Source organism: Pezoporus occidentalis, unplaced genomic scaffold (genome assembly GCF_034315485.1).
Source record: "Pezoporus occidentalis ecotype Australia unplaced genomic scaffold, CSIRO_AGI_Poc_V1 ctg91, whole genome shotgun sequence".
Taxonomy (NCBI): domain Eukaryota; kingdom Metazoa; phylum Chordata; class Aves; order Psittaciformes; family Psittacidae; genus Pezoporus; species Pezoporus occidentalis.
Genome location: NW_026916273.1, coordinates 257181 through 284320, shown reverse-complemented (window position 1 = coordinate 284320; position 27140 = coordinate 257181). Strand labels below are relative to the sequence as shown.

Sequence of the window (27140 nt, the reverse complement as noted above, 5' to 3'; positions counted from 1 at the left end):
GATTGCAATCACCACTGCAAGACCCTTCCTACGCATGGGAGGGATGATAATCGCTTGTCTATTGTTAGCATCCTGAAGGAGCCTAGAGCCATAGGCAGGCTGTCATCAGCAGGCATTCGGTGCCTGGTGTTTGGCTGCCTGTCCAATTCTACCTTGCACAAGAGAAAGAAAACATGCAGAGGAAGTTGCAAAAAAAACTCAAGTGCCCTGAAGACAAGAAGTGTCAAAATTGAGGCTGTGCTCTCAGCCTGGCTTGGGCAGACCTGTGAATGCAACCAAGAGCAGGTCTTCTATTTTACAAAGGGAAACATGCCTTGTTCAATGTTGAAGAGATTCAGTATGTGGAGGGCTGCCTTCAATCCAAGCATCTCCAGGGTGTGTTCTGGCCCTGCTCAGGGCAAGTATCACACATGCTGTCCTAGAACCATGAAAAGATTTGGGTTGGAATGGACCTTAAAGACCTGTGTCCAACCTGGCCTTGAACGCTGCCAGGGATGGGGCAGCCACAGCTTCTCTGGGCACCCTGTGCCAGCGCCTCAGCACCCTCACAGGGAAGAGCTTCTGCCTAAGAGCTCATCTCAGTCTCCCCTCTGGCAGGTTAAAGCCATTCCCCTTGGCCTGTCCCTACAGGCCCTTGTTCAAAGCCCCTCTCCAGGTTTCTTGCAGGCATCAGAGTTGCTTTCTAAAAGCTGGAATGGTGCATTACAGCAAAGGTGAATTCAGAGAAAAAAGAAGAACCACCCAAATTTGGGGCTGATTCAGAGACTTCGTAGAAGATGGATTCCTTCAACTTCTAAGTAAGAGTTTATTCTGACTGGGGAATACCTGGGCTAGGGAACATGTGCCTTACAGATGACAGTGCCATTGGTGGAGAGCACATTTGACAACCATAACTTTCTTAAGGCTGATCTGAAAACTGCTGTTGTTGTGCAAGCTAAGAGGATTTCAATGTATATAGCTCAAGTTCACTGTGGATCACCTTATGCTGCAAGGATGCAGCTCTGATCACATGGCTGAATGCATCTATCTCAGCAGTGAAAGACTTTGCAGTTTAATGCCCATATGAACACTGATGTAAACATCTGCTTGAGCTGATCAAAGGCTTCCTGCATCAGAACAAACAGCATTTTTAGGCATAAACAGGATTACCAGGAATACTTCTGATCAAATAGCCACAAAAATAGTGGAAGACATCTCTAAAGGTGCAACTGGCTAAGCAGGGAACATAGCCTGGTTAAACAGCACTTGCAAGTAAGATTGGACAGTTAGCACATCCATTAGGCAGGTACAGCTCCAAAAGCTGTTTGGATCAGCTGCAAGGTTAGAGCATCCCAGTGGGATCTTCAACTTACAGACATTGAGTTGAAAAGAACCTTGAGCAGTCGCCTGCTCCATCCTCCTGCTCAAAGCAGGGCTAATTTAAAGGCTAAACCAGGTTGCTTGGAGCCTTATCTCCCCTATAAGTCATAAATAAACTGGTCAATTGTAAAGCCAATGCAGAGGCAAGGAATCTTCTTTTCAAAAATTTTGATTAAGTCTTGGTGGTTTTCAGGGAGCAAGAATCTGAAGTTTCTTGTTTTTTTTTTTTTTAAAAAACGGAGCTAATATCAGCTTTTTCTTTTTAATATCAACCAAGAAAAATTGGTTGAATTGTTCCTGGCAGGTGTTCTCAGGGATACCCAGTTTCATGGGGAAAAACTCCTTCTTGACCAAATGGAACTGCTTGTTCATGTGGTGATCTTGGATGAGGAGTCAGAAGGGATAGTTCCCAAAATAACAGGGTTAGAAGAGAAGATCTCCCATTAACTGCCTGAATGAGATGAGGAAATTGATGCTGCAGGGCAGAAACATGGCCACCCTGGGAACCTGAATATCCCTGAAGTTACCAGTAGCACCAGAGCTGACAACCAAGTAAAACTGAGATTAGACAGACTGCACCTGGACAGGAGTGAGGTCAATTTATAGGTGGAGACAGTTCAGCACAAAGAAGTTACGCAGTTAGAAGGGATATTTTCTAATGGAGGAGTAAAGAGCAGCTCTTTACGGGACTTGATGCTAGAATGCCCACATAATTTCTGGCTGGAAAACAATAGCCTGTCACCAGAACACTTTCTGTCAAACAGAAATGCATGTTCATGTTGCATTAGCTGGCACTGGGTTGGCTGTAAGCCCTACATCTGCAGCTAGCTTGACTTGGGCAAAAAGTGTAATTAATCATGAATAAGAAACTACTCTTCTTGTTGACTTACGAAGATGCAAAGATGTGGTATCAACCTACTATCTCTGTTTCTTGCTATGTCTGCCTTAACATTTAATGGATCACATGAGATATCCCCATTCTTGAGGTCTAGACATTAAAAATGCTGCTCAGTAATGCATCTACTTCATTAACATAGGCCTTAGAGCCTGCCCTGCATCCACTGATGGATTCATCTGTAACAAAGAAGTCCCATTTCAACAGAGAAGTGGCTGTGTGCCTGCCCTTCACTGGGACCACAGCCTCTCCCTAATATATGTTTTCCAAGAAACAAGCACAAAAGCCCACGGTGATTCTTTCCTACTTGCACGGTGCTAAAGTCGTGGCTCTGGAGCTGGGCCACTGATCTGTAACTGGGGGTGGCTGCACAGCTGCAGTGCAAGCAAACTGTCCCGAGAGGAGGCAGTGGAGAAGACTGCAGTGATTGCATTGTGATACAGAAGAAGTGTTAGAGCTAATCCATTGCCATCTGTCTTTATTTTGCTAACCCGTTCAGTTGGACGCCACATAAGTGCATTCACAGCAGATGAGCTGGGAGAGCCGTGGCATGGCAGCTCTTAGATTACTGGCATGAAAAGAATCCTTTTGTTCATGAGCCAGGAAGATTAGCTGCTGCCACGTCTGTGTCTGGTTTGTAGGACAAGAAAGAGGAGATGCAGCTCTCTTGCTGCCTTGGCCACTGCTTTGTGGCATCCCAGCTCCAGCTCTTTTCTCACCTCCCTCTTGCTTTATCCTTCCTCTGCTCCTTCCTTCCTGCTCTCTCCTCATCTTGAGCTTTCTCTGTCTTTTCCATCTGCTTCTCTCCTTTCTTGGCATCTTCTCCGCTTCTGCTTGAGTGCACACAATATCCCTTCTCCTATTCCCTGAGTTCAGGCGGGCAACAGGAAAGTTCAGAGCAGTGCAGCTCCTCTCCACAGAGGTGCTTTACCTGCGGCCCCTGCTGCGAGAAAAATTGGCTGGCACCACCTGATCCCAGGCAATTTTGTTCACAGCGGGCGCTGGGGATAAAGAGCTTCAGTGCGAGGCGCCTGCATTATCCTTAATAGTGGGGCTGCCGGTGCCAGTTGGGTGAACGGCTGCTTGTTGGGCTCCTTCAGCAGTGGGGTTGCAAGGGAGGAGGGCTGGTCCATTCAGACCCTGTGGAAGCCTGCAGAGCAGCGTGACCCAGTTAGCAGTTCCCCAGATGACTCCAGGCATGTCGTGACCTGCAGCTTGAGAACTGCTTCTCTCAGCGGATGCAGCAGCCTTCCATGTCCTTTGATTTCAGGGAAGGAGATGCCCTTCGCATGCCCTCTCTGCTGTACCTGCAGACTCTCTGCATCACCTCAGGGTGAACTCTGTCTTCTCTGGTTTAGGGGTTAGGGGCACAAGCCCTCAGCTCCAGGGCACATCTGCCTCCTGCATGCCAGGCAAGCTGCAGGCTCAATGGGGACGGTCCTGCCTCCATCATGCATACCTAGGCTTTGCTAGTTTGTGTTCCAGCAGGACCTGCAGGCATCAGAGCTGCCGCCTGCTAATCCCTCCCCCAGCAGAGGAGCAAAGCATGGAGATGAGGCAGAGAAGGGAGATGAGAAGTGTTTTTGTCCCTCCATCACCCCATCCTAGCTGCAGAGCTGGACATGCAGCATCAGCTATCACTGCACTGCCAACCCTGAGCTCGGACAATGCTGACATGATGCACACCCTGCAGTCAGGCTTGCTCAGGGCTGCAATGTCAGACAGATGCTGGCAAACAGGACACCTACCCACAAGCTATCAGGGAAATGCAGCCCCAAACCAGCCAGGATGGCCTTCAGAAATAGTTGGATACACTCACAACCTACCGGGTGGCACGCAAGGTTCCCAAACACTCTTACCTTAATTCATCCCTATGCGCTCCAGTTATCACAATGTGCACCACAGCCAACGTTCCCAAACACAGCATACTGCCTCACATGCAGCAACTTCCACCTAGGGCCAGAAGGGGTAAATAAAGGTGTTTCACTGCTTCAGCTGTTGCCAGGCCCTCACTAACGAAGGTGAAAACTCCCCCAGGTGAAAGAATCCCACAGAAAAGGGTCTCAGGTGCTGTGGATGAGAGTGATGGGAGCCACACTGCTCCCTGTCCCTCCAGACACTGCCTCCTCTGACTTTCAATCCACATTCATGGAAAAAACTTCATAATCTCCCTGACGAGGGAAGGTTTTGGGTCATATACAGATGGATGGAAGGAAATTAATTTTCTGCTTGGGCACTGAATCGTCCTAGGAGAAGACCTTCATCTCACACTTCAGCTCGCTGGACCATGCAGGCCCGTTGAATTTCCTCATGTGACACTGCAGGGGGCTGCTTGGGCCCTTCACAATCAAATAAGACTCAGAGATACATAAAAGATGAGAAATGAGAATCCCTGCTCCCTCGCGGGTGAAAAAGACCCTGTTGACAAGCACACAGCTAGAATCTGAGCCCCATGGTTTTCAGAGATGGTCATTTATCTGGGGGTGCCCAGTGCCTCCAAACTCAGTGCATTCCTCAGCATGGGGGTGTCCAGGACCTCATGCTGGTCAAGTGTTTTAGGGTGCTATGAGGCATGTACCTGCGACCACCAATGGTTTGTGGAATGTAGACTGTTTTATTCCTGTAGAAATGCATGAGGCTGCACTGCTGCTTGGTCCCACCTCCTAGGAGCCAAGACAGGATCTTCCTCCCCTGCACATCACATCCCTGCACTGGCTCAGCAGTTGGACAATCAGGATCATCCCTGCTCCCACCAGCATGGGAACCTCTGCAGCCAAGCGAGGCTTGTTCAGCCTGGAGAAGAGAAGGCTCCTGAAGGGGAGACCTTAGAGCAGCTCCAGTGCCTAAAGGGGCTACAAGAAACCTGGAGAGGGGCTTTGGACAAGGGCCTGTAGGGGCAGACCAAGGGGAATGGCTTTAACCTGCCAGAGGGGAGACTGAGATGAGCTCTTAGGCAGAAGCTCTTCCCTGTGAGGGTGCTGAGGCGCTGGCACAGGGTGCCCAGAGAAGCTGTGGCTGCCCCATCCCTGGCAGTGTTCAAGGCCAGGTTGGACACAGGGGCTTGGAGCAAGCTGCTCTAATGGAAGGTGTCCCTGCCCGTGGCAGGGGTTGGAGCTGGGTGAGCTTTAAGGTCCCTTTCAACACAAACCGGTCTGGGACTCTCTGAGAGGGTCACAGCCTCCATACGTGCAGTCAGGGGCTTCTCCCACGAGGAGTGCCTGGGTCCCGGTGCAGACCCAGTGCTGCAGTGGCCTGTGGGCAGTTGGGATCTTCGATGGCTGTGGCTGGTTGCCAGTGCTGCAGCAGCGTGTCGGGGGCTGTGGGGTGCCAGCTCCCACGTGCAGGATATGATGTGCCGGATCATCGCTCCCAGGGCTGGGGGGGGCTGGTGGTAGCCAGCACCCCTGGATCAGATGGGAGATGAAGGGCTGCCTGGCTCTCCGTGACTCAGCAATAATGCTTTGGGTAGTTAACATTTCATTATCATTTTTAAAGGCTAAGTGGCTTTTACCACCTGAGAAGTATATTAATGGCCCCAGTAAAACACTCCCCTGAGTACCCTAATGCTTCTGTTATATCGATTCATTTCCCCCCTCCCCCATTTCCTTCTTTCTTTTTTAAAACATTTTTTCTCTCTCCCTGCATGTATTCCCCCATTATGAAAAATACACACTCATTTACATTGTGCAGACAGGGGGAATGATGCCGTTCTCCACCTAATAACACCATTGAATCCTCCCCTCCTCACTTGCTTATTACTCCCCACAGCAGAGAGACAAGAGGCAGATGGTGACAAATTCCTTCCCTGCCCCCGCAGATGATCAGCTTATGGCCTGAAGCACAAGGAGCTTTGTTGGGGTTTGAGGGTGGTTTCCTTCAGCCTCTGGAAACCTCCTTTCCCTTGAGTTGCTTCTTGTTCCCCCTGTGCCGAGCCCGTTTCACAGGATGGAGACCTTGTGTGAAGGTCCTTTAGCATCCAACTTGAACCCTACACCAGAGATCAAAGAATCACAGAATGGTTTGGGTTGGAAAGGACCTTAAAGCTCATCCAGTTCCAACGCCCTGCCACAGGCAGGGACACCTTCCACTAGAGCAGCTTGCTCCAAGCCCCTGTGTCCAACCTGGCCTTGAACACTGCCAGGGATGGGGCATTCACAACGTTCACAGAGCAAGGAGGCAGCTGTTTGGTGCTACATTTCAGGACTAAGCTGAAAGAAATAACTGAATTGAGAGTTTTGGTCATCAGGTCTCAGAAGAGGGACACAAAGAACGTCTTTGTGCTGCCCATGCAGAATGAGGGATAGCTTTGCTTGGGTGACACATGTGGTAGCGTTGGGTTCACTGGTTGCAGGCTGGTTGTACACAGTGGGAAGCAGCTCATGATACCCACACAAATACAGCCTCCACAAGCCCAGGTCCAACAGGTGCTATTTCCATGGGTTAAAACGACTTCTCCAAAGACCCTGTCTCCCATGCATGGATGCTTACTGCTAAAAGGAACGAGCAATTGCCTTGAATGCAGCCTGATCGATCTTGTCTTAAACCGTACAGCGTGCAGGGACTTTGTGAGTGGAGACCTCATCCCACCCCTGTGACCTGCCCATTGCAGGTTGGACAGGGCTTGGAGCAAGCTGCTCTAGTGGAAGGTGTCCCTGCCTGTGGCAGGGGTTGGAACTGGATGAGCTTTAAGGTCCCTTCCAACCCAAACCAGTCTGGGATTCTGTAAACTCTGGGTTCTCAGCTCAAGGGAAAGCCCTGACACTCACTGTGCTGAGGCACATCTCTCCACCCCTATTTTAACTAGAAATTACAGGAAGAAGGTGTGGCACCCTTAGTCAAAACTGTGTTGGATTTGGCTCTAGTGGCACAAAAGCCCACTGCGTAACAGAGCACATCAGTCATGTAGCTCCTTATTTCCAGTCACAAGACACGACTTTCACAGACAGGGGATGGACCTTGGGAGACATTAAACCCTTTCTTTGTGACTGGGGCAGCAGTCACCCGCACACATTCCGGTGTGTGTTACTGCAACATCCTCAGCCAGGGAACGAGAGCTTCAGACTCTCATTCTTCATGAAAGTTCCTTGCTATTTTTCTGTTCTCAAAGTTTTTCCTAAACATTGTCAGTTCAGCAGCATCCATTTAAAGTCAGTTGCTTGGCTCCCTAACACTGTACAGCCCCAAGAGCCAGTGGTTCTAACCATACATGCTCCCTTCCCATGATCCTCAGGTTTTCCCTATCCCTAAATCTGGGGAAACTGCTACCCCCAGCATTTATTCCTCAGTAGGCAAAGCCTCTATTCTTTGCTGCTTTCCTAAATGACCTTTCCCTATCTTCTGATCATCCCCTATCTAAACCATGTGGGTCAGGCAACTTATTTTATTGTCTCTAACATTTGTTGTTATAAAATGTGTTTCTTATCTCTGGTGAAATGTACATCCCCTTTTCTCATTCAGTTTTTTACTGTTTCAGGTGAGCAGCAATATTAACTTTAGCAGTTTCTTGCCCAGTGTTTTTCTCTTTCAGGAGCTCAAAGACAGCTTCATGCACTGCCCAGCTCTATGGAAAGGGAGGCTCCCGGCATCCTTCAGAGCCACTGAACCTTGCTCCAGCCCAGAGGGACCTGTCCCTCCCATCCCCTCTTCCAGACCTCGACATTTTTTGCATGTATATCCTGACCTCCGGCTCTCCGCATGCCAGGCAGGGGTGTGCTCCCCTGTGGCTGTCCAGCAGCTCCGGAGGGAGGAGTGGGGACGGTTTGTGGGGCAAGAGGCACAGCAGCAGCAAGAAGAAAGGGAGGAGGGGTTTACCACAATGGCCAGGATCAAGATGTGACTGTAGGAGCTGGCTCTTCCGAGCTCATGAGCTGCTTCTCTCAGACCCAACCACCCCCTTTGGTTCATCCCTTTTGGAAGCCAACCCTGCGCACAGCAGCAGTGGCACAAGCTATGGAGGAGAACATCTGTTCAGCCATTGTAGGGGACATAGCAGGGGCCTTTCATTCCCAAAAGCCAATCTTCCAGTGGCCCTTTATTTCAGTGCCCACACAAGGTTCCCTCTCTCCCTACTGCCTCCTCAAAGCATCAGACCCTCTCTTCCCTCTGTGAGCCCCCTTTCCCACCCAACTGCTGCATCTTCTGTCACCTCCAGCTCAATGACATGCTGCTGGAGTGGAGGGGACATGGCTGCTAGGTGGATCTGCAGAACACGGTGTGATGAGGAAGCTGGCTGAAACCGATGCCCAAGTCTGCAGACTGTCACATTCAGAGCTGCTCTCCTGGAAGTGAGAAAATTTGGTCCCGATAGTAACACTTGGATCGCTGCTCTGCACAGATGTAACTCCTTTCTCCAGCTTCTGTTTTAATACGTGCATTGCTGCCTATTCCTGGAGATGAGGTTCAGCGCACGCTGCCGGGTGGAGGGAGCAGCCCATGAGACCCAGGCAGCTTCACTCTGCAGCCAAGGGGCTTCACATTGTTCCCCAAAAAAGTTGGCCATATTTGGAGACATTCTGCTCCAGGGGGTCATGTCTGGCTCCTGGAATATCCCACTCCAAAATCCCACCCAGCCCTCAGCTTACAACCATTGCACTCCATGGGGTGGGAGATTTGGTGGCTGAGAGTTAGAGACACTGTGCCCTCCTTTTCTTTGGCTTCTACTGGTCCATGTTACCAGGGGCGAGGGTGCTGGTGTGCAGTGGTTGAAGCGCTGCTCTTCAACAGCACATTGCTGCAGCCATGAGGTGTCCTGGCAGCCCGAGGAGCCTCGGTTGGAGCGGGATGGGACCCAGATCGTGCTGCAGCTGCAGCACTGAGCTGCCTGGCTTTGGGGGTTTCCGATTCACAGCCCTAATGCAACATTAATGGGCTTTGCTGTCGCTGAATATTTATAAACCAGGAGCAAGTTCCTACCCATCTACTGGGGAGCCAGGGAGAGCACAGACACCCAGCCTCTGCCTCCCCCTGCCCACACACAGGGCGGTGGGACCTGCCCTGTCTGCCCACCCAGGAAGGGGAAGAAGATGCAGATGAGGAGGACCCACATCTGAGCTGTCCACAAGAACTCTCCCTCCCCTTTCAGTCCTACATCTCTGCCTGGATCTGTGGCAAACCGCAGCAGCTCGCAGCAGTCCGTCTCCCTCCCTGCTCCCATCTCACCTCCCAACACCCTTGTGCTGCTGTACCCTTTCCCAGTGCCTCAATATCCCAATCTGAGTCTCTTGTCCCCCTCCTCTGCTCCCTTCAGCATCCCCTTTCCTTTCCCTCCTCTGGACCAGACATCTCCCTTCCCCAGACTCTGCTCTCCTTGCCTCAGTTTCCACTATTTCCCAGGGATACTTCTCTTCTTTCTGCCCATCCTGGAGATGCCACTGGGACCTGGTGGCTGCATGGCCCCTTCCTTCCTCCTGCCACATCCCCACCGCATCCCACAGGCCCGGCCAAGCCATGCAAACCAGCAGTGCACACAGTTGGCGCATCACGCATGGGGACTGTGCCCACCACAGTGGTGAGGAGACCCAGTGCAGATCCTCTTCCCAGCCCCACAGGCGCTGTTCCACACTGATTCCCACAGGGGCCTGCACTGACTGCTGCAAACAAACCTTTTCCAACAGGAAAAGCACATGGAAAAAAAATGTTTCTTTCCCTTTTTCACCCAGTTTTGAAGGGATGCTCTGGCTTTTGCTTGGATCTTGAAATCTTCTGTGTGGAGGCAGAATGAAAACTCACCTTGCTCTATGGCTATCTGGCCATCCAGTGGGATATGCCAGCCCCCACTTATGGGATGCAGGCACTTCTTGTCCCATCCAGCCTCCTTGGACCAGTGTTTCTGGGGGAGGGTGGGGGGAAATCCCTCCTTTGGGGTGGAGGGAAAGCCCAGGCAGGGTCTGACCCACCTGGGTCAATGCTGCAGCAAGAAGCAGGGCTGGGTTCTGCAGCTAAGGGGTCTCCGGGGGGTCCTGGCCCATCCCCACCGCCTGGGGTGTAGCCAGCGGCCGAGGCCACCTCTCGCCCATCCTGTTTGAGCCGTCAGCTGCAGCAATAAAAGCACCTCCCCATCCCCAGCCCTACATTAAGAGCCGGACCTAAAATTAATTTAGCCCTGCTCTTTGTTGTGGACAATACAGAGGGGATATTGTGTGTGGCGAGAGAAAGGCTTTTTGTTTGGGCGAGGAGACAGCGGCGGTCTGTTCTTGCGGACATCTGAAAACAAGGCTGGGAAGAGCGGCCCTTTAAGTTGGGCTGAAGCAAAAACACACAGCCCCATCTCACAATTAAACACAGTATCAAACCGAGAAAGGATCAATTGAGCCTAAAACAGAAAGCTCCCCATGTGACAGATTCCAGAAAGTACGTGATACACCATGCCCAGGGCTAGTACATGCCTGCTGTGTTTCCCAGTACATGATTAATTTGACTCAGGGCAGGAGGCTGCAGGCAAGGGATCTGCAGCACACACTGAAAAGTTTTAACACTTTGAAGACTGGAAGCGCTGCGGAGGCGAGAGACAAAGGCAGAGCTGCTGGACAGGCAGCCGGGCATGCCTGGCTCCTGCTCACCGACAGCAAAGGGTCAGCTTCCACCTCAGTGCCAGCTCCAGGCTCGCATCCTCTCATCGAGCATCCCCGCATCCATTCCCTTTCTGGGAGCTGCTCCCCATGGCTGTGCTCCCAGAGAGGATTTTGGGGCTGGGGGACTTAGGGTCCACAGGGCTGCAGCCTCTACCCTTGGGAGCGGGTGACAGGGATCGCTTCGGGAGGGCGTTTGCTCCCCTTGCCCAGCCGTAAGGTGACCTTGGAGATGCGCAGATTGGAAACAATTAATGTATTAGTTCCTTAATTGCTACGGGGGAAGCCGGTGGGCACTTTTCCCGGGAGGCAAGGGGTGGCGCTGCGACACCGGCAGAGCAGCCTGTCCTGGTGGGGTGCAGGCTGGGGACACTGGGGTGGCATCCCCAGAGCTGGATGCTGTCACCCCCCACACACTGCACGGCTAAGGGAGATGCAGCCCTTCCAGCAGCAGGACATCACCCCGGCTGAGGGATGCAGGCTGGGGACATGGGGGTGGCATCCCCAGAGCTGTCCCCCTCCATGGGGGATGCAGGTCACCCTCAGGCAAAGCTCATTGCTCCAGCCAGCTCCATGCCACCTCACCCAGGTCCTGTACACCTCACCATGCCTGTGGTCCTTAATGCCAGCCCTAGACTGCCATCCCAGGGGGCAATGGGGGCTTTGGTGGTGGGACCAGGGGTGGCATCGTTGGGCTCAGACAGTACAAGTCACCCCTGAAAGCAAACTGAGCCTACTGTGGCTGCAGTCTCTGGAATGATGGAGATGGGACCCAGCCTCTTTCCTGGCCTGGGAATGGTGCTGTGTTGAAAGCCACTGGGAGCAATACTCCCCATCCTCTGCGGCAGAGAAGCTGCAGCCCATCACTTGGGAGCCAGCCCCAAGCCATGTTTTGGGGCAGGAGGAGCCCCAAGACTGCTTGTCCCTGTGGAAACACATCTGGTCCCTGCCGAGCTGAGCCCCAGCCCTGCACTGCTGTTCCCAGAACAGCTTTGTCAACCAGGCAGCTTGGACTGTCTTGGGTAAGAACCAGACCCACAGGCTACCGGGAAATGAGCCCCACAGGCGTTTGGCATCCATGCCACTCTCCAGGGTCATGCTGAAGCGGCTGAGTTGCCCACATGCAGGATGCGGAGCAGGACAGAGCCGCAAGCAGCAGGGTCAGCCCATCCTTGGGCTCCGTTTCCCCCCCCCCATAAAATGCAGCCGCTCCTGCCTGCCTCACAGAGGGGCTCCGTTCATTATCCACTGCAAAGTGCTCCGAGATCCTCGGATCAAAGGTGCCGTCACAGCGTCGAGCCTGATTATTATTGATTATCCGTTTCAAGCCAGGTCCCAAACGAAGGCAGCGAGCTCTGAATGCGGAGGAGCCGAGGGGGGGCCCAGCAATCGACTGGCGATTTTTACTGCGGATGACCTGAGCCAGGGAGCAATTTCTGTTCATCCATCAAGGAAGATCCAGGCGTGAGCAAACAGTCAGGTCATGGGCATTCATTTTATTATTAAATCCTAACGGGGCCGCGGCTCGTGCAGCTGGATGTAAGTGATCTTCGTGTTAAAAAGATGAGCTTTGAATTGAATTTTGAAGCCAGGCTGATAGACCTGGGGATGACTCAGCCAGAAGAACCAGCCAGGCCTTCTCTTCAGAGAGGATCAGACACAGCCAGGGAGTCAGGGGCCAGCCCACAGCACAACACAGCCCTCCCATCCCTCCTGGAGCTCCCGCTATCCCCATTTTGTCCTCCTGCCCTCACACAGGCTGGCTGCACCTTTTGTGGGGGTCTGCCTCTCAGCTTGCACTCACGTAAAGAGTTGTGCCTGTGCTCAGAGCAGGCATAAAATGCAGGTGGAGTGAATTACAACTGTGCTTTGCTGGTGTGAGTGTACCTGGGCAGGAGCACACACTGCAGCACATGTGGCTTCACCATGCACGGCTGTACCACGCACACTGCACCATGGAACAGGCTGCCCCATACCTGGCAGTGTTCAAGGCCAGGTTGGATGGGGCTTGGAGCAACCTGATCTAGTGGAAGGTGTCCCTGCCTATGGCAGGGGGTTGGAACTGGGTGAGCTTTAAGCCCCCTTCCAACCCAAACTATTCAATGATTCTGTGCATGGCTGTACCACACACACTGCACCACACAGAGCATCCTACACCACAGAGACTGCCCAGTGCATGGCTATACTGCACATCATGCACCATGCACGACTTTACTATGCCACTGCACCCACATGCTGGTTAGTGCACGCTGGGCCACACATGGCAGTGCTGTGAACACTGCACTGAATGCGTGGCTCTACATGTGGTACACCACACACACTTGTACCATGCATCCTGCACCCTGTGCCCAACACATGCATGACTGCATCCCAGGGAAGTCCCCTCTGTGCCAGGGAAGGGGAAAGGGTCTCTGCCCTGGTCCAGCAGCAGTCAGGGAAGCAGTCCTGCTGCTGCAGCTGGGAGGATGCTCGTGGCAGTGAGCCATAAGGGAATGTCTCTGGAGGGGTGCAAATGCTGCTGTGGGCCCAGGAGGCCGAGTCCCCTCTTCTCACAGCCCCAGAAGGCTGCCTGCAAGGAGCAGGGGAGAGCACAGTGCAGCCTCGAGGCGTCCTGCACCCTGGGAGCAGCGCGCATCCACTGCTTGTAATTCCCATCGCCCTTCCTCATCCTCCCCCTGCCCCCACAAGATTGGCTCCACTTTCCCCAGCAGGAGCCCAAGGAAAAGGAGAAAAAAAAAAAAAAGGAAGAGAGAGAGGGAGGCAAGGAGAAGCTAAAAATCTGTCTTCTTTAATTAATGAGGCAAGCCAGCCTGGAGAGCACGTTTGGGATCGCAGGCCCCCAGCCAGGGGCGAGCCGCAGCCAGGGCCGGTGACATGGAGGAAGAGAGATGGGGGAGTGGGGAGGGGGGGGAGACAGGCATGGCTTTTTATACTCTCCTGTTAACTGATCCACGGAGCTTTCCTGGCATCGGTTTCAAAGGTATCCCTTCACTAATCCGCAGGGCTGTTCCAGGATGGCGGTTTTGACCAGCAGGAAGGGGGAAGGGAGGGAGGAGAAACGGTCACAGGCAGACTGCACCTTTTCACAGCCCTCAGGAAAGAAAAGCGCGGGGGGGTGGGAAGGAGCAGAGGGCGGTGTGGGGCCGAGCAGGGGTGATGCTGGTGGCCTGGGCTGGGATGCTGCATGCTTGGCACTGTGGACGGCTCGCTGCAGCGTTCAGGGAGGAAACCAAACGGCACCTTCTCAATATAGCTCCTGTGAGCCGAGCTCTGCAGGTATCCCAAACACGTCTTCCCCGGCAGGCTTGGCTTAATATAGGCTGAACCCCTCCCTGCCAGCGCAGGAGGCGACATTCCCAGGGGATGCCAAGCAGGGCAGGGTGATGGGATCTGCTCTGGAGTGGGTGCCATGGGGTGCCCACCCGAATTCCCACCACAGAGTCTCCATGCTGCAAGGGAAGGCGAGCTGACAGCCATGTGGCGCAGGCAGGAGGAAGGTGGCCCCATGGCATCTGTCCCTTGGGAAGGGAGTGTGAGTGCCACTTCTGCTGTGGGACAAAGCAAATGCATTGGCTTTCATGGAGGAGCAGCCCCTCGGGACCTGGTTACTGGGGAACCAGAGGCTGCCTACCGTTATAAGGGGGCAGGGGACTTCTTTAGCATCTCAGTATCATTTCCTCAAGTTTTTCAGCCCCATGAGTTGTTTTTCAGCCCCTGGAAGCCCAGGACAGCCTCTGTCTGTGATCCTGGGCTGACCCTGGTTCTTCTGCAGCCATCACAAGCAGACATCAGCACCCATGGCCCATCCCTCCATGGGACAGAGAGGAGATTACGAGCTCAGCAAGAACCCCTTTGCAGGTGTTGCAGGCAGCAAGGGTGTTTGGTCATCAGTGTCATTTTCAAATCATGGCCAGAGCTGGGCACAGGGAGCTGCCGGCGCTGGCTTGGGGAGTAGGTGCAAAGAAGAATTTGCTTATGAGCTCTTTTCCCTTGTGTTTTTTTTCCTAAGGGCTGGCAGTTGGATCCATCTGCGTGACACAAAGGGAGCTGCGCACAGACACATCTCCCGCCACAGCTCTGATTTCGCTGTCAGGTCAAGGCCAGTTTGCTAAACCTCGTGTTCTGGCATTGTATAAGATTTAGGGAAAGTCAGGTGAAACCCACACCCTCCCCGTGTCTCTCTGAAGTAGATGTAGTAGCATGAAAACCCAGACACATTCTGCTCTTCAGCACATCCGTCTAAACTAGTATCAAACCGGCTACAAAACTCCCCTTCAGTACAGGAAAAATGTCAGTCCTTCGTTCAATAATATTTTTACAGCTTCTTGCTTCCCAATAAACTCCCTGAAGTTCCAACAGTGTCAGTTTTGCATCGTTTGTGAAAGGCCCCTTTTTGAGTGAAGAAGCAAGCTTTTTGTGTATAGGAAAAAGCCACCAACCAACCCAACCCCTCCTGCACAGCCTAACAGGCCATTGGTATGTGGCCAGTTGGTACCAAGGACTGCTCTGGCTTCCAGAGGACATGTGGGATGGGCTTTTTGGTCCATCCAGACCTGGCTCAGTGCATGGACAGAGCTGCTCCTTGCTGCCCATGTAGCTGCATGTACAGTCCCATCTCCTGGGCTGCAGTGTGCTCACCGGTCCTCATAGCTGATGGAAGGAAGAATGGTTTCCCCACTGCCATCTTTGCATGGAGGGGCCAAAGGAGAGAGGAGAGACCTTTCTGCTGCCTCTGATGCTCCCAAGCTCTGATGTACTGAGAGAGAAACTGATGCACATTCTGCACAGAAGGAAGGTGGTGGGAAGGCAGCTGGGAAGTGGCTGATCTCCCAGTCCAGTTTTACATCACAACACTGAACACAGGAAGACTCAGTCTTATGTCCTGTGAACAGGGAGGTTCGGACGGCTGCTGCCTCTGAATGGGAACACCACAGCTTCCAGGTCTACCCACTACAGAGACCTGACTATTACACCAACCGAGTCACATTCCTCCCTGACCTTTGTCCATGGGCTCATTAAAATAATTGATCCTATCCATGACAATCACACAAGGACCAGATGCTTGTCACATTGCCTCTTCTGTGTCTCCTTCCTTCCCACTGCTCTGGCCAGATCCAAGTCTTTCTTTGCCAGAGCTTCCCTTGTCCTGCATCCCCCGGGGTCATGGTGGAGCAGTGTCCCAGATCAGCAGGCTCAGTCGGTCCAGGGAGCTCAGGGGGCCTGGGGAAGGTGTCTATCTGCTGCCCACGGGGAGATCCAGCCGGTTGTTTTGCTGGTCTTATCTCTAGAGTGTTAATTATTGCAGCCCCAGGTGGCATTGTCCCTTACTATTACACGGTTGACCTGTATCTAATCCGTCATCATCTGAAACCCTCTGCCCCATCCTGGCATTCCCCTTTGCCCAGCATCCCCCTTGCCTCTGCGTGCCCCTCCTGCATAAACCCCTCTGCATAAACCAAGTTACTTTCAGGACAGAATCAAAGAAAACCTCCTTAATTTTCATCCAGCAAAGCCTGGTGAATCTGGAGACCCCTGGGGCAGCCGAATCCCCACCGGGCAGGAGCTCAGAGCTCGCAGTGGGTCCTCCCCATCCCGCCCTCATTACCCCCGCCTGTGAGCGGAGATGCCTCTCTGCTCTCCCTGTCTTTTGGGCTGCTCCCCACTGCGAGAGCAGCACAAAGGAGCCCTCCCCGCTGGTGTCCAGGCCAGCAACATCTCTAGCGCATGACTTGTAACCCGCCGAGCCCGGCGCTGGTCCTTCACACGCCGTGAATGATAACTGGGAGCCGCAGCCCATTGTCTGCCGGCCGTTGCGCCGGTTTGTCAAGTTTGCGGTTGCATTTTAATCCCGACGCCTTTTCAAAGCCCAGCTGCGCATTGTGTGGGCACAGGAATTCTTGACTTGCAAATCCCACCACCCCTCCCAGCGTTAATTTCAACCTTTCTGGGGCTATGGTGATCGCCCGCACATTGAATGGGGGGTGGAGGAGAAGCATCTTGCCCCCTGCCATGAATAACAAGCAGATGAGAAGCAGCAGCGGACAGCAGAGAGGCTGGAGGAGCCAAGGTGACAGCAGTGGTGGCTGGGATGCTGGGTACAGTACTCAGCAATGGGATTTGTAAGGCGATGCCTGCCAGCTCCCCTCACCCCCTGCCTGCCACGCCGGGTTTGGTGCCTAGGGCCGTTGACAACCATATGCAGTCCCCAATAAACAGGGTTGAGCATCCCTCGGTGCTGGACCACAGGGACCAGTGCTGAGCCACAGAGAGGAAGGTGGAAAGGATGGGTATGGGATAGTAAAATGCTGCTGGTGCTGCAGTGCCAGGAAATGGCTGGGCTGGGTCATGTGGGTTTTAGTCTGTCTCCATCTGTGTCAGGGCTTGGGAAGCCACCCTGCAGGCTGGAGGGAGAGATGCTACCCACACCCATGTGAAGCAGACCCAGAGTCAGAGCCTGCCCATGTGGGTGGGGGTCCAGCCTCGATGACCCAGGCAGTCCCGTCCAGTCCTCCGGTTTAATGCAAGCCATCCTCCTGCTCTGCACTGAGAACAATAGGCAGCTTGTGTATGGGGAGATGGGCCTGCTGCCCCAGCTCTCCTACGGGCTGGCTGAACTATCCCCAGACCAGTTGGGCAAGTTTTCAATACAACCAAGTTGTTTCTTTCATTAAAAACAAAAAAAAAAAAAAAGAAAGAAAAGAAAAAGGAAAAAAAAGCAAAAGAAAAAACCCACACATTTGTCAAAGCTGAAATGTTTCATGGAACTCTATCGTTTGGGCAGGCTTTTGCCAAAAGCCGGGCAGAGTTTTGGTGGCAGCCTGCCCGATTTCCTAACCCTTTGCCTAGCAGAGAGCCTCCAAACCAAGGTTCCCAGGACTCCTCCGTGCTGCCAGGGCTCACAGCTCCCTGGCCCCGTGCTTGGCGGGAGCAGCAGAGCTGCCTTCCCCTGCTCTGGTGGGAGGACACCGGCTCCAGGCACCGTTTTGCACAGGACCCCATGCCTGTGGGCAGGAATCCCACGCCTCACCCCACGTCTCTTGTCTCTTTCCTGACATCTCTTGTCTGCTGGAAGCAGCCCCAGCAGCCCTCTGGAGCTGGGGCAGCGCGGGAAGTGTCAACTGACAGCTCTGCTTTGTTTCAGGGGGAAAAAAGAGAAACGCAATCCCTTCTCATCTTCTCTGGTGGCCTCGCTTACATCCCAGTGCCTCACTTCGCCAGGTTCTGGGATCGTGAAGCCCTGGAAAAGATCCTGGCACTCAGGGGACAAAGGTAAAAGTTAAAATAATCAGAACAACTGGACCCGATGCCTCTACCACCTCCTGCACCAGCACTGTCCTTCCTCCACCGCTTTGCAATGCTATCACATGCACATCCTCACCGCCCAGGACCCCTCTGTATGCTCTCCCTCTCCTCTCTCCTTCTCTCCAAGGCCCAGGTATGCTGCAGCCATCCCTTCTCCAGCCAGGCTTCCCTCCTCTGCTAACCTGCCTGTTCTGATCTGTACAAGGTGGCTGTCCCTCATTCCTTCTTTGTGTCCCTGAGCTTCTTTCATCTGAGGGCACAGACCATAGTCAAGCTCAGCAGAGCCTGGGAGCCAGGGCCACTCACTGGGAGCCTGGAAAATGCAGGAGTATGAATCATGCAGAAGAGGAAAAAGCATTTAGGTTCTCCAGGACACTGGCCAGGAAGCAGAACCCTGACCCCTGCCATCCTGTCCCAGCGAGAAGCTGGCCATGGAGGACTGTATGGCTTGGAATGATGGCTGTCCCCAGAGCATCACTCTCAGCTCAGCAGAATTCCCTGCACCAAGCAGAGAGAGAATTATCCCCTGTTTGTTTGCCCTGATTTGTTTTGAACAAAACTGTGCTGCTGGCTGTTTATCACTTCGTTTTCCTCCAGGAGATGAGGCAAGTGAAGGAGATCAGCCAGAATAAAACACGACCTTTATGGGCTGTGCTGTGGGCTTGGACTTTCCACCTACCGCCTCTGTGTACCAATGGGGCCTGAGATGAGCAGATGCCAGGTGCCATGTTTGGTGCTGGCAGAGGAGCAGCATATGTAGCTCTGAGCTCAGGCCCACGGGATACTCCCCAGCATGTGCTCATGACACCCACCCAGAGAGTTTTTGTGCCACAGCTCAAGTCACTTCCTCACACCCAACAAATTCCTCCTCCCAGTCCCCGTCTCCCCCCCGGTGTATCTCAGCAGAGGAGGGCTGAATGCCTGTGGGAGAACACTGCACACAAGACACCATTTCTGGGTCGCTGTAAAGACCCAAGTGTGCAGGGACTGCCCCCATGGTCTTGTTCAGTCCCCAGACAGGGTAATGTGTGCAGCATCCATTATGAGATATGGTCTTGGTCCTGAGAAGGGTTGGGTTGTGTCTTGGCTTGTGTGGTGTTCAGACAGGAACCAAACGTTCATTGCATTTATCACAGACTCTGGCTATGAAAAGCCCTTCTCTGACCCATTTGGGGACAAAATACAAAGCCTTTTCCCCCAGTGGATGCATCCTGAGATTTGAAGGCATTTACTGAGTAGCAGTGGGCATCAGCGATGTGGTGATGAACTGAGGAAGGGTGTCCTGGTGGGGGTGTCTCTAAGGAAAAATGAGAAGAGATCCCTCCAGGCTGCCACCCTTCACTCCTCCTCTGAAGACCAACCTGGAGAGAGGTCCCTGATTGCCTAAGCCAAACACTGCATGTGGACACAGTCTGCTGAGCTCAAGAGGCTGCTTTGACACCACCAGTGCTTCTAAGTCTCAGCCCCACTCTGACAGCGATCTGCCCAGTGTCCTACTGGTTTCTGAGGGACTAAAGAGCACTGAGTCGCAGACACAAAGGGCAAATCTGTGAATGGGGACAGTGAAGGTGACAGTTCTGAGCTTCCATGAGAACAAAGCATCTGTCATGATATGTCCTATCTCCTGCCTCAGTGTTGGGGTAAAGGTCCTGAGCTTCAAAATCCCCTACCTGAAGCACCACGAAAGGTGTCCTCCATCTCCACCAGATGCCCAGGCATGGCAAGGTCAAGTGATTTCTGGTCAGAGCTAACACATACCCCTTCCAGACACAGAAGAACCTTTGGGCATGCACAGGGAAGCAGGAGAGCATGCAGACTTGCCTTGGCAACTCTGGGAAGGCAACCAGCTTCCTGAAGGCATTTAGGGGCACCCTGGGAGGGCACATGCTGCCCTATGCTGTCTTCCTCCTCCCTTCGCTGGGTCCCCAGCAGGTAGCGAATAACCCAAGCAGGTTTGTTCGCAGTGACATTTGGAGGATGCCTCCCAGAGATGAGTCAGGCTTTGCCTGCTGCGGGAAAACAGTGATGCAGTCTTGTGGGACAGCTTTAGTGGCTGTGGAGGAGGCACACTCACCTGAGCCAGCCCCTCTAGTCTGGTCCTTGGGAGCTGCGTACCAGATGGAGTCCTGCAAGGGCATCCCAAACACCCTTCCCTTTCCTCCACAGTCATTAAGGTACTTAGAAACTCCTGCTGCAGCCAGAACTGAGGTGTTCTTTCAGAGAGGTGGCCACCCAGAGGTATCTCACGTGCCTCTGCCTGCAGTATGGTGGGCCCCATCCTTGCTCTGTTGCTAAGGTGCTTAGCCTAGCAATGACTGCTGCTGACATGAGACCTTAGACACTGCCTATCACATTTCCATTGAGCAGCAGAGAGCAATGAAAACAGAGGTCCAGACAGGAGGAGAGGAGCGGAACCTGTTAATTACAGTGGTAGAGCAGCATTCAGCACCTGCTGCAGGTAGTAGGGTACTTCTGCCAGGGGCTATATGGCAAAACAGGTTTGGTTGGTGGTGAGAAACAGGGCAGAGAAACAGGATCTATCAGGGCTAGGAGTGGTGGGGAAAAGGTTGATTTTGCAACAAGGAAATAAGACAAACTGGTGGGGTTAGAAGCTGGGTGAGTGCATCAGCGATGCACCCACTACAGACAGCCTGGGTCTCCATCACCACTACCCTTCCATCACCTCTACGCTCAGCTCTGTGCAAATCAGTGTTCTCCTCCTCCTGCCACTCTGCCAGGGTGATTTGTGTCAGCAGGGGCTCTGGCCAAGGTGATTGCAGCAGCCTATTTTTGGGAATGCCCTTGAGAATTGCAAGCCAGGAAGGTGGAGCCCAACTGTTCCGGTGCCCGTGCCCTGGAGAAGCACTAACCCTGCAGCTATGCTGGCTGCAGTCCAGGGCCTTGCTAATTGCATTGGGAACCTTCAATAACTCAGTACCCGGGTGCTGGAGGGGCTGCCTCCTGGCTCCTCTGGTGCTTGGTGGGGTACAGAGGAGCTCAGCTGGGGCCACTTCAGCCTGCAGGAGATGGGAATGTCTCCATTCAGGTGCTGGGATGTTGGCTCTGAAGGTGCTCCCTAACTCAGCTTGGTGGCTGGATGCCCATGGAGTCGCTGGGGTATTTATTTGGCTCTGAATGTCATCAAGGGGCTTGTCAATGCTCACTCCATTTTAGGTGCAGACAGGGATTTAAGGGACAGGTCTGCACCCAAATGTACATGCATGCTGTATTGACCATGGAGCTTGATTTAGCTCATCTTAAAATTCCAGGTAACATCCCACCGAGGTGTTGCTCATCCCCAGAGCTGCCCCACTTCACCTGAACACGACATCGGAGCATGAACAGGGATCCACGTGAGCAGCTTGTTCCTGGTGTTTCACTTGCCCTGTTGACCTGCAGCACCGTGAAATGAAGGCAGAGACCTGGCTGGAAGCATGCTAAGCACCCTGTAGCTTTGCCTCCCAGACCTGCCCATGCAGGATGGGTGTCACCCTGTGGAACCCAGGGTGATGGTGACACATGAGACCCTGTTGTTTTCAATGTTGTGTTACACCTCAGGGTATGAACTTTGCCTTGCGTGAGAATGGGTGGACTGCTAGGCAAAAGGTTGATCTTGCCTAGGTCCTGTCTCCAGCAGCAGCTGATACCTAGGGAAGGATGCAAGAAGAATCAACTAGGTTGGAAAAGACCTTTAAGATCATTGAGCCCAACCATTACCCGGCTGTCAAGCCCACCACTAAACCATGTCACTACAGGCAAACTGATCTCCCCTTACAACTGCCCCTCATGATTTCCAATCACAGCCACCCCTCATCTGCACCCTCACAGTGCCCCACACTGTACAGCCACTGCCTCTACGCCTCATGGCCACCCCTTACCTCCCCTCAAGATCTTCCCTTATGACCACCCCTTGCAGTCCATGGCCACCCCTGCTGTCTCTTCATGATCTCCTCTCACCTCTCATGGCCACCCTTCACCTCCCCTCACTCTGGTACATGCCCTACTTCCCCCATCACTTGCCCAGCCCCTCATTGGCTTTCCCAAGCTGGGTGCCATTGGCATGACTTCAGTGGGTTTCTCGACCCTGATCGTGTGTCGATGTTCATGCTATGATGCCCTTTCTCAAGGAGCTCCACAGCACCACAATATATTACTTGAAAAGTTGCTTCCTCCCATCTGCTTCGACTTACTGACTGAGCAAGCCCTGCTCACCTTCCCTTGCTGCTCAGCTTTGTCTGCATCTCCCAGCTACCCCTTGGGTGTCTCTTCCTGCTCTGGCTGTCCATGAGAGGTAGCTGTGGCTCACTTGTATGGGTGAGAGATGCTGTGGCCTGCAGTCACCCAAGTAAAGATGTGGTCTTGTGATACCCTCCAAATACGGCTGAATCTATCTTTCTGGCACACCTGCTCAAGACAAGAAACCCTGTTACCCCTTTTCTAATGAGGCACAGCGCGGCCAGGTATAGAACACTCCCCTAGACACAAAACAAGTGGTTGCAAACCGGGCACTGAGCCTACAGTTGCTTGTCCCCATCTGAGAGGTGCTTTGCTAAGCTCACTCCACCAGCTAACCAAAATCTGTCCTGTCATTACAGTGACCAGCCCTCCAGTGCTGCTGTTCGTACGGTGCTGTGAGCATCACCAGGGCTGCCACTGCCTCAGGTGCCAGTGGAAAGCTGGCTGAAGAGAAGTCACATTTCACACACAAAGGGAAGGAGGGGATGGAGGGAGGCAGGGGAGCAGCTGAGCCAGTAGAACTGTTTGTGCAGCCATAATCACACCAGAAAGCAAGGCAACAGCACCTGGAAAACAGCCCTTGCATGAGCCGGGCAAACAGGCCTGGGTGATCAGCACTGCTCAAAGCAAAGCCTGGTCACTCACTCCCCTGGACAGTGTGTGCTCACACACTGCCTGCTCTCAGGGTCAAAGCTTTGCTCCTTTCTGTCCATGGAAGAATTGCTCCCTCCAGGTTTTAACTTTAGGTCTGTTTGCCTTCATTAAACATTAGTTGTTTTGTTAAAGAGGAAGGCCAATTGTTTTTGGCAGTCTGTAAAGGTCCCACCCAATGGAAACGGAAAAGAGCAGAGGACGGAGGAAGGCTGGGAGGGAAGGTGTCACAGCCCTGCCTGGGGCATCCGCTGCTCTCTGCAGCATGGCTGTGGTCTATGTGCCCACATTTCCCTCACTGGGCTCCCTCCAGCTGACCCCTCCATAGGGTCAGAAACCCAGTCAAGGGCAGAAGTGTGGGGCCAGACCCCATAACCCACCTGAGCTGCGAACCTCCGTTTTGTGTATGGTCCATGTGGACACTGGGGAACAGAGGGATGCTCAGCTCTGTCACCAGGAGAGAACCTGGCATCCCTGGTGTTCAGAGATGCTCAAGCGCCATTCTGGGAAGCACAAGCAGGGACTGGGAAGAGCACATAAGCAAGGCATCCTCCCAGAAGCTGAAGCTGGTGGGAGAGACAAGGCAGACTTTCCCTCTCTCGCAGCCCTGTCCCACACACACACACTTCAGAGGAGAGCTGCAAAGACCTCTGTTCTCGGGGCTGGCCTCCCCCCGCTCAGTACGACTCCTCTCGCTCGCTCAGCAGCTCAGCCCTGAATCCAGGTTTACGTATAAATAAAAAGTGAGTGCAAAATCCACCCTGGGGTCTCTCCTGACTCCCACTTGGCTCCCTAATTGGAAAGTCTGCCAGCAGGAGATACTGCAATGAGCTAAAGCAGAAACAAACTCCCTTTATCCCAGGCAGAGGCGGCGCGTGGGGTGAGGTCCCCAGCCCAAACCGCACCGGCTGGGAAGGACACGGAGCAGATTAGCACAGACTCAGCCAGGCTCTGGGTCTCCATCAGGGTCTGGGAGCTTTGCTGCTCTGCTGTGCCCAGAGAGAAGGGACAGGCACGTATCAGAGAGGATCACGCAGCAGCCCATCCCTTGGGGCAGCACTTTGCAAGCCCTGACCGCTGGATGCCAACAGGGAGAGACATTAGGACAGAGATACGATCCCAGTGCAGCACTGGGTATTTGCGTGGCTCAAACACCTGCATCTTCACGAAAAAGACACCTGATTTTAAGGTTCCTCCATTTGCTCTGTGCTCAGGAGAGGTGTTTCCCCAATGCATACACAGATCCCATCGAAACACTGCTGACCTGCAGAGACAGCCCCTCCATTTGAATAGCCTAAAGGAATCAAGAGTCAGATTCCCATCTTTATCTCCTTCCTGGAGGGGAAAACTGACCTGCACACCTCAGGTCCTCTATTACTGTCAGCCAAGCCCCATGTCGCAGATGGTGTTTCTCACAGGGGTGGCAGCACCACCTTCCATGGAGGCAAAGTCCCCACACTTCACCAAGCTACATTGCACCTCAAACACGCATATCAACAGCCAAGAGCCACCTGGCACTGTGAAAGACAGCGAGGAAACCTCCTCCACCAAACCCCCATTGATTTTTTTTTGCTGCCTTCTTTAGTTTTTGGAGGCTCTGGAGGCACAAACATTGCCTCCAGTAGAACGGCTTCAAAAGCAACAACGATCTCAGTACAAGCAGATCAATGTCCTAGCATTTTATGTTTTCTGAGAAAATAACACAGCTCTTCTGCTCCCGGTGTTAGGGGGGTTTGTTATGCACATTAGGATGCTATGTTTGCCCTGAGAGGAGGGGCTAAGTGCTGTACGGGTTCGTATTCTTTTGGTGTACCATCACCCAGCCCCGATGAGCCCACCTGATGAGGAGATAGGGAAGAAACCCAGGGAGGGAAGAGGAACAAGGTGTTGTTAGACAGCTTGTGAAACCAAAACCAGAGTCAAAACAGGTTCCCTGAGCTGCTGACCACCATTCTTGTGCAAGATCGATCTACTCCCATGAAGAACAGGGGAAAGATGATGCTTTCTCTCTGAAAGTTCATCAGCATTTCTGATGGGTGCAGGACCCAGATAACTGGGAAGTTAAACTTCTTCCAACAGAAATACAATTTTCTGACCATTTCTTTAATGGTCAGAAAACAATCCTACATATGGCATACAATGGTATTGCCCACATTGGCTGTGTGATCTAGAGCATCAGCTGACCCAGAAAATGGTTTATGCCAAAACACAAGCAAAGCCAGTAAGATCACTACTTTGTTCATGACGTTTGGACCAAGAGGCAAGATGAAGATGCAGTAGATTCACGTACATCTCCTACACGCACAAACACTGCTTCTGTGGCTTTTGGAGAGTTTCTCGTACTCGTTCCCATGATTTACCATCCGAGATTGCACAGGAGCTTGCAAAAGCACCATTATAGCTGAATTTTCTTCCTGGTGAGATCCTGGCAGCTGAGTTTTACAAGACTCTCCCTTCTACTAATCCTACTTCCTGGAGGCATTTAGCAACTAATCTGGATTACCTATTTCTACTGTTCTGTGGCAAAAGAAACCTCATTGTTTCAAGTCCTGTGGGCTCACTGCAAGGCAGTGGCCCATGGGAACATCCCTTTGTCTTCCTAATTTGATTTAGGTTGCTCCTTTGCCAAGACCCCTCAAGTCTCACGTGTATTTAAGTGGGCCATGGCGTGGGCTCCAAATACACGCTTCAGCTAGGGACATTATCCTGTTGTAGCAAGCCACCCTCAGACCTGGGCTTGCAGCTGTTTAGCAGTGGCTTGTTAACAGATGCCTTAAGGAAATGCAGACAGCACAATGCTGACCCACAGCGTGGAGCTGGAAACGCCTTCCTGGTCTGATCTAGACAGGAGTTTTCTACTTCAGAGCATCCCTTTTCAGGTTTTGGCCAGCCCATGTCACTGCGGGTCAGAGGATTCGAACAGAACAAGTCCAACTGACCACATCGAACCCTGAAGCAAGCCTCTGGTTCCAGTCAGCCAAGAAGCAATCAGCAGGAGTCAGGAGTCCCAGAGCTTCGCAAGCCAAATGTGCCCAAGCTTGTGCATATAAAAGCCCATGGTCTGCCAGTCTTGGAGCTATTTTTCCAGCCCTCCTCCAGATCCCTGACTGTGTCATTTGCGAGGTGGGATGCGCAGAGCTGCCTGCAGCACTCAATGCAAGGTCACCGTGACACCACCCATCTCTCTAACACCTTTGTGAAGCTCTTCACATCCTTCTCGACAGTCTCCTCCATGAAACCTCTCAGGTTTATTCACCCTTCCGGTCACTGCTGGGCTCTTGAGCAGAGGTCCTCATTCACTTGTCACAAAAGGATCCGATTCCTGGGAGGTTACAGCCAATTCAGAGGCCCTCAGCATAGAGAGAGGCTTTACAGAGGCTCAGGATGGGCTCTGCCCCCCTGTCATATGCACCACTCTGCTTGCACTCATTTATTCCAAACTGCTCTTGGGAAGGAGCAGCCTGGCTTTGTGACCAGGGATGACCTGCTCCAGAAGGAAGGATGCTGGTGGCTGTACCTAAAGGCTTCAGCTCGCTCACTGAGCCAGGAAAGACAAAGGCACCAGCTTGTCCCCAGCAGCAGCTTCGCAATGGTCATGGTGCCAGGATGCTGCACTGCAGTATGGCAGTTCCCAGGAAAACCAGTTGGGGCTTGTGGTGTTTGCAAGATTTCAAAGCTGGTTGTCACAAAAGCTTTTCCTGCCTGCTGACCTACTCCTGCCTCCCCAGTCTCCAGCCATCATTACTTCATACATGGCTCCAGAGATGACAAGCCCCTTGCCTGTCCTGGTGAGCACTACAGGTAGGGTGAGGCTGAATTGCTCCTGAGCTTCCAGACACTGCACCAAGCTCTTTCCAGCTATTCTGGCCTCTGCCCTGGCTGTTTGCTTCCATGCCTCCTGCAGCAGGGCAGGCAGTGGTTCTTTGATGCAGTACACCGTTGGCAAGAAGCACTGGAGCTGGGTAGCTGGAGGACAATCTCCTCTACTCTACATGGGTGAATGAAACCTGCAGGACCTTGCTGCAGACCTGGATATCTCTTCCGCCTGTGAGACCTTTGTCAGAGCAGCTTGGAAAACAGTGAGGAAATGGTCCTCCCTTTAGCACTGCCCCAGAGGGGTTCCCAGGTGT

General features: G+C 53.0%; 1 protein-coding gene and 1 long non-coding RNA gene across 2 annotated transcripts in view; both read right to left on the bottom strand.

Moving 5' to 3' along the window:
- The window catches only part of CYSTM1 (cysteine rich transmembrane module containing 1), a 426226-nt gene that overhangs the window by 349850 nt on the left and 49236 nt on the right, over positions 1-27140 (bottom strand). The gene's annotated exons all lie outside the window — the stretch shown is intronic.
- Positions 2716-4192, bottom strand: LOC134156893 (uncharacterized). The gene is made up of 2 exons (XR_009962105.1): positions 4114-4192; positions 2716-3197 (listed from the first exon to the last, which is right to left on the bottom strand). It is a non-coding gene; the product is annotated as an uncharacterized LOC134156893 (long non-coding RNA).